The 6477-nt window shown below is 37.9% G+C and overlaps 1 long non-coding RNA gene across 1 annotated transcript; it reads right to left on the bottom strand.

The window, feature by feature from the left end:
• Positions 1–4855: 4855 nt before the first annotated feature.
• LOC125193455 lies at positions 4856–6477 on the bottom strand. Its single transcript, XR_007171580.1, has 2 exons — positions 5230–6477; positions 4856–5150 (listed from the first exon to the last, which is right to left on the bottom strand). It is a non-coding gene; the product is annotated as an uncharacterized LOC125193455 (long non-coding RNA).

Raw genomic sequence — 6477 nt, 5'->3', positions numbered from 1 at the left:
GATTTAGAGGCAGAGGCGGAGGCGACGGGATCTAGAGGTGGAGGATCGGCGAGATTTTGGAGAATCGGAGATTTTGGAGAGTCGGGGAGAGAGAGAGGCGAATTTGGAGAATGACGGTATTTTTGGGGGTAACCCTAATTTGAATCGGTTTGAAATGACTAAGATGCCCCCGACAGCAATTCGGTATACACTAGACAACAATCTCAATTCTGTTCACGAAATTAAATCTTGAGCGTTGGATTTCCGGATCTAAGGGTGGATATTGGTGGTATGATGTTATTTTAACTATAGTGGCACCCTAGTGCACCTATATAAATATATATATATATATATATACATATATATATATATATATATGGTCTTGTTAGGATGAGATTTTTGGGCATAATTGAGAAATGAGATGCAATCTCAGCCACTAATTCACAAGATTAACTTAATGTCAACAACTATCACATTATGTCAACACGAGGATATAATTGTCATTTCATTAAATTGTATTTGAAATTATTTTTTAAAATCCTCTCTAAAACTCTAGCTTCAAATCTTCAAATCTTCAAATCTTAACATTCAAATCTTCAAATCTTCAACATTCAAATCTTCAAATCTTCAAATTTTCAAATCTCTTCAACATTTAAATCTTCAAATCTTCAACATTCAAATCTTCAAATCTTCAAATCTTCAACATTCAAATCTTCAAATCTTCAAATCTTCAACATTCAAATCTTCAACATCTTCAAATCTTCAACATTCAAATCTTCAAATCTTCAAATCTTCAATCATTCAAATCTTCAAATCTTCAACATTCAATAAAATAACACTTATTAAAATGTCAACAACTAAAAAATAACACTTATAATTCACATATCAATACCGAAAATATCGAATGTCAACAACTCGTATTAAAATGTCAACAACTAACAAATAATACTTACAATTCACATATCAATACCGATAATATCGAATGTCAACAACTCGTATTAAAATGTCAACAACTAAAAAATAACACTTATAATTCACATATCAATATCGAGAATATCGAATGTCAACAACTCTTATTAAAATGTCAACAACTAACAAATAACACTTATAATTTACATATCAATACCGAGAATATCGAATGTCAACAACTAAAAAATAACACTTACAATTGACATATCAATACCGAGAATATCGAATGTCAACAACTAAAAAATAACACTTATAATTCACATATCAATACCGAGAATATCGAATGTCAACAACTCGTATTAAAATGTCAACAACTAAAAAATAACACTTATAATTCACATATCAACTACGATGTCAACAACAAACATTATTCATGTCAACTACGAGTCAACAACAAACATTATTCATGTCAACTACGATGTCAACAACAAACGTTATTTATGTCAACTATTATGTCAACAACAACATTTTACAAATAATTAATGTCAATAACAAATATTTTCATGTCAACGACCTATATTATTTATGTCAACAACAACGTTTTACATATAATTCATGTCAACAACAATGTTTTACATATAATTTATGTCAACAACATTTTTCATAAAATTTATGCCAACGACCTATATAATTCATGTCAACAACAAACGTTATTATGTCAACGAGCTATATAATTCATGTAAAAAATAAACATCTTCATGTCAACAACTTATATAATTTCTGTCAACAATAATATTTTAGGCAATATCACAAACACCTTATCTACACAACTCAAAAATTCCAGCAACACAATCGAATTAAAAGCTGCATCCATATATTTCACAAATTAATTGTAATTTGCTTTCGATTTTAGAGAAATTGAATCCACAGAATTAACAAATAAATTCACAAATTTTGAATTAAAAAGGCAATCAGTAATTCGAACAGTAACCACTTCAAATCCTACCCTATCACACGCTTCTCTTACCTCACCTACGTAAATCAGTTACATTCATCAATAATATACTCTATTATCTAACTCCTTTGCCAAAGCGAGATTCAATAATTTCCTCATCAATTAACTAGTGATCAATTGCAGTTATTTTAACTCATTTTACTTCATATCACTTCAAAGCAATTCCAGTAACACACCAAACAACAACACATAATAGCAACAAAGATATCAAAGATAAACACGGTGTTACTAGCAACTTACGTGCCTTGTGAATCTGGACAGACTGAAGCCGAAGAAGGCCCAGTTGCAGAGGGAGGCAGCAAGGGAACTGGAACAGAGCATTTCAATGGTCAAAGCTCCAGGTGCTCTTCTACACGATCTGTCACTCACCTTACCTATCAAGGTCAAGGTTTCCAAACCGGAGACAGTGGAAAATCGTGTGGAGGAGTGAGTTCAGCTCACCTTCACTTTTGTTCACAGTTAAATAAGGTCCTTTGTACTCGAAGAGGTATTCGTATCAGTAGAAACTAATGATTCGACATTACAACTTATCAGAATAGGAATTAATTTTGTTCATTACTGAGACAATATCTTGTTTTCTGCATCTCCTTGAACTCACTGCAAGTTTTGTGATATGTTTTATAACTTTTAACAAGATATCAACAACTAAAATAGCGAGATTAGCGAATGTCAACAACCCGTATTAAAATGTCAACAACTAAAAAATAACACTTATAATTCACATATCAATAGCGAGAATATCGAATGTCAACAACTCATATTAAAATGTCAACAACTAAAAAATAACACTTATAATTCACATATCAATAGCGAGAATATCGAATGTCAACAACTAAAAAATAACACTTATAATTCACATATCAATAGCGAGATTAGCGAATGTCAACAACTCGTATTAAAATGCCAACAACTAAAAATTAACACTTATAATTCACATATCAATAGCGATAATATCGAATGTCAACAACTAACAAATAACACTTATAATTCACATATGTAGTTGACATGGATTATACACATAGTTGACAATATATGTGTGTAGTTGACATGAATTGTATATGTAGTTGACATTATATGTGTGTAGTTGATATTGATTATATATGTAGTCTCAACTGGGGAATATCATCAAACACCTAGAGTGCATAGCTAGTCGGATAGAAATCCAAAATTTTCTCACCAAATCACATGGCTCTGTACCTAAATCAAATAAAAAAGGACACATATACAATAGCCTAAAACTTAGTCCAAATCCAAAAACGAAAATCCTGCATACACCTTAAAACACTAAACATCATTGCTAAGATTTGCACATATAACAGGTTGGAATTTCAAACATACAATTGCTTCCACGAAATTTAGATTTCAGTGAGAAAAATAACAAATTGCATCACGCTATCATCGGAATCAGCAACTCCATGATGATCACAGATCTGACCTCGCTTACGCTCGCGATTCACGCCGGAGAAGGCGAATTCCCCTCCACCGCCGCTCGATTCAACAATCGAGATGATCTCCTGCTCCGGCGGCGGAGATTTCTAGGGTTTGCGGCGTGCGATTCTCCGATTGGAGATGAGGAAACCACCGGAGCCGTCACCATTTGTGAAACCACCGGCGCCTTCGCCTTTCTGCTTCTTCGCCATTTTCGGATCATCGCGATGCAGCGCCGCCGCGACTTCGCCGTCATCGTTCGCGAATTTGATGGAAAATTTCTGAAGCGTATGTATCTGGTTTTTTGAGTTGCAGAGAGGAGAAAATTTCTTAAGAATCCTAATTAAAAAACGAAATGACCATTATACCCTTTCATAATAAATTAATCTAAAAATATTTTTTGTGTGGCAAAATCTGGACCACTCATTTAATAAAAATGAGTGGCTGTTATTGCATCTCATTTCTCATTTAGCCTAATAAATCTCATTTGATCACAACCCTATATATATATTAAGAGTGTTGTCATTTTAACGCACCCCTATATATATATATATATATATATATATATATATATATATATATAGGGGTGTACTAGGGTGCCACCATAGATAGGATAACATCATACCACCAATATAGTCCGTTAGATCTCGTTTATGGACGCCTAGGATTAAGTTTCGTGAAAAAACACGGGTTTGCGAGAGATAAATGTAGATCACCACTTTATTGGGATGAGGTCGGTGAGAGAAAGACGCTGGGACCGGATTCAGTAGAGGAGATGATAGAGATCGTCCGCCAGATCCGTGAGAGAATCAAGGAAGCTCAAGACAGGCAGAAGTCTTACACGGATGCTCGCCGAACCGACCTGCAGTTCGAGGCGGGAGATAAAGTTTTTCTAAAAGTGTCTCCGTCTAAAGGGATTACAAGATTCGGCGTCAAGGGCAAGCTAAGTCCACGTTTCATCGGACCCTACGAAATTTTAGAAGAAGTGGGTCCTGTGGCGTACAGATTGGCACTCCCACCGAGTTTCGGGAACGTGCACAATGTTTTTCACGTGTCTCAATTGAGGAAATATGTGTTCGACCCAAAACATATAATCCACCAAGAGGAGATGGTTTTGGAACCAGACTTAAGCTATGAAGAGAAGCCAGAGGCAATCTTGGATAGGAAGGTCAAGGAATTGAGGAATAAATCTATTGTAACGGTGAAAGTTTTATGGAAGCATCATAGTCACGAGGAAGCCACGTGGGAATTGGAAGACAAAATGAGGGAAATGTATCCAGAACTGTTTGAGTAACATAAGCGAAATTTCGGGGCGAAATTTTTGTTAAGGAGGGTAGAATGTAATACCCGCATCATTTTTTTTTCTTTCCTTCGTTTTGTTTTAGAACGAACTAAGGATGTGTAGTTTTTCGTTCATGAAAAGTTATTGGAACTCGAGCCCTTGTTATGAGGTTTAATTCTTTTTAGTTCAAGTGAAAGCTAAATAATCAAATGAACTAAAAGTATTGGAAATACACCGTAGGATATCAAAAATTTTCGAGTAGCTTTACTTATACAATAAAAGAACAACTAACCATCAAACACTTCAAAATATAGAACAAGACTTTTGTTTAGTGAACAACAATTTATAGGATAAGTTACACGGATGAAGTCCCCAAAGAAAGATAAACATGGAAGGGAAAATATCTAAAATGGGGTGTGCATCCGGGCCTTTTCTTCAGGCCCGACTTAGGGCCCGTTTCGGGCGGCCCGTCGGCCCAATCGGTGAATCCGGGCCTGCTCGAAGTGCTGCCGGATGGGAGCCGAGATTTCCTCTCACCTGCAAGATAAAAACGAGCCTTAATGACCATGAGACAAGAGCAATTAATAGAACACTTAGGAAGGGATAGAAAACAAACCTTCTTTTTCCTTGAAGACCAAGAACTTGCCAAAAAAGGGGAATTCCAGCCTGCACACCCTTCATAATGCAGCCCTTGGCACCACATCCCCTGCCTCTCTACAAATCAAACAAACCCCAATTAATAACTAGTACTAGGTACCCATAAAGATGCAAGTTTTGCAGCCATGAAGGAGAGACAAGGAGATCACTAAAAGTGAGATTTCTGCAGCATAGCAACAAACGATACAACAGCCATTTAAGGCTCAAGAGTACCCCACAATCTGCCTATAAATCCCCCTCCACACCACACACCAACTCCTTTCACCCACACTTCAAAATTCAGCAAAAACAGAGAGTTAGAGGGTAGAGCAAGTAGTAAGCAGCAGCAAGTCAGCCACTCCTTCAATTCTCAGAGGTAATACACCTCCACCCTTTCCTCCCAATCATTTTTCATGCCATCATATAGAGTCACCACAACTTAGGAATCACAATCAATATAAAACAAGCACGATAGGCTGCCTTTATGCTATAGTTTTGTAGCAAGTTCTTTTTAAGGGTTAAGCTCTTTCCAGTGAGCAAACAAATAAATCCCAACAAGTTCAAGGAATCCCCATTAATCACAACATAGAGCTTCTGCCACAAACTCAATTAATGGATTCAATAATCAAACTCCCACAAGATCAAAGCTTGAACATCACCAATAGTCAAGAATCGATTTTTACATAGGTTGCTAAATAAACCCCGATTTGAGCTAAGCAAAGGAAGGCAGCAAAACTTAGCTTATAGAGAGGAACCGGAGGAAGGGAAAGGCGACGCCTTCTCCCTAACCGGGACAGTAACGGCTGTTCCACCGCGTCGGGAAGCGGCGAGGCCTCCGCCGTGCGGCGACGGCGGGACTGGCCGGCGCGACGGAGATGCCGAGAACTCCTCCGCGATTTCAACGGAGAGCGGCGGAGGAGCACAGGCGACAACCCCGCCTTACGGAGTGTCTGACTGCGATGGCGGTGCTGCCTCGCTGAGCTCACGTACGCAACGACACCGGCTGTCACCGGTCCAGGGCCGGCTTCGGGCGGCGGTGCTGTGTAGCAGCTGAGAGATCGAGCTCATAATCCGGCGAGAGGCGTCGACGGTGGCGGTGAGAATGAGGCGATACCGCCGAGAGAGAGAGGAGGGAGAATGGATTAGGGTTGTGTGTGTTGAATTGGGGATTTTGTGACTTTGTTGAGAGAGAGACACCGATGGTTTAGGGAAGGGAGTAGTTGGGCTT

The sequence above is a fragment of the Salvia hispanica genome, chromosome 6, assembly GCF_023119035.1.
Source record: "Salvia hispanica cultivar TCC Black 2014 chromosome 6, UniMelb_Shisp_WGS_1.0, whole genome shotgun sequence".
Lineage (NCBI taxonomy): Eukaryota > Viridiplantae > Streptophyta > Magnoliopsida > Lamiales > Lamiaceae > Salvia > Salvia hispanica.
This window is presented reverse-complemented; position numbering and strand designations above follow the sequence as displayed.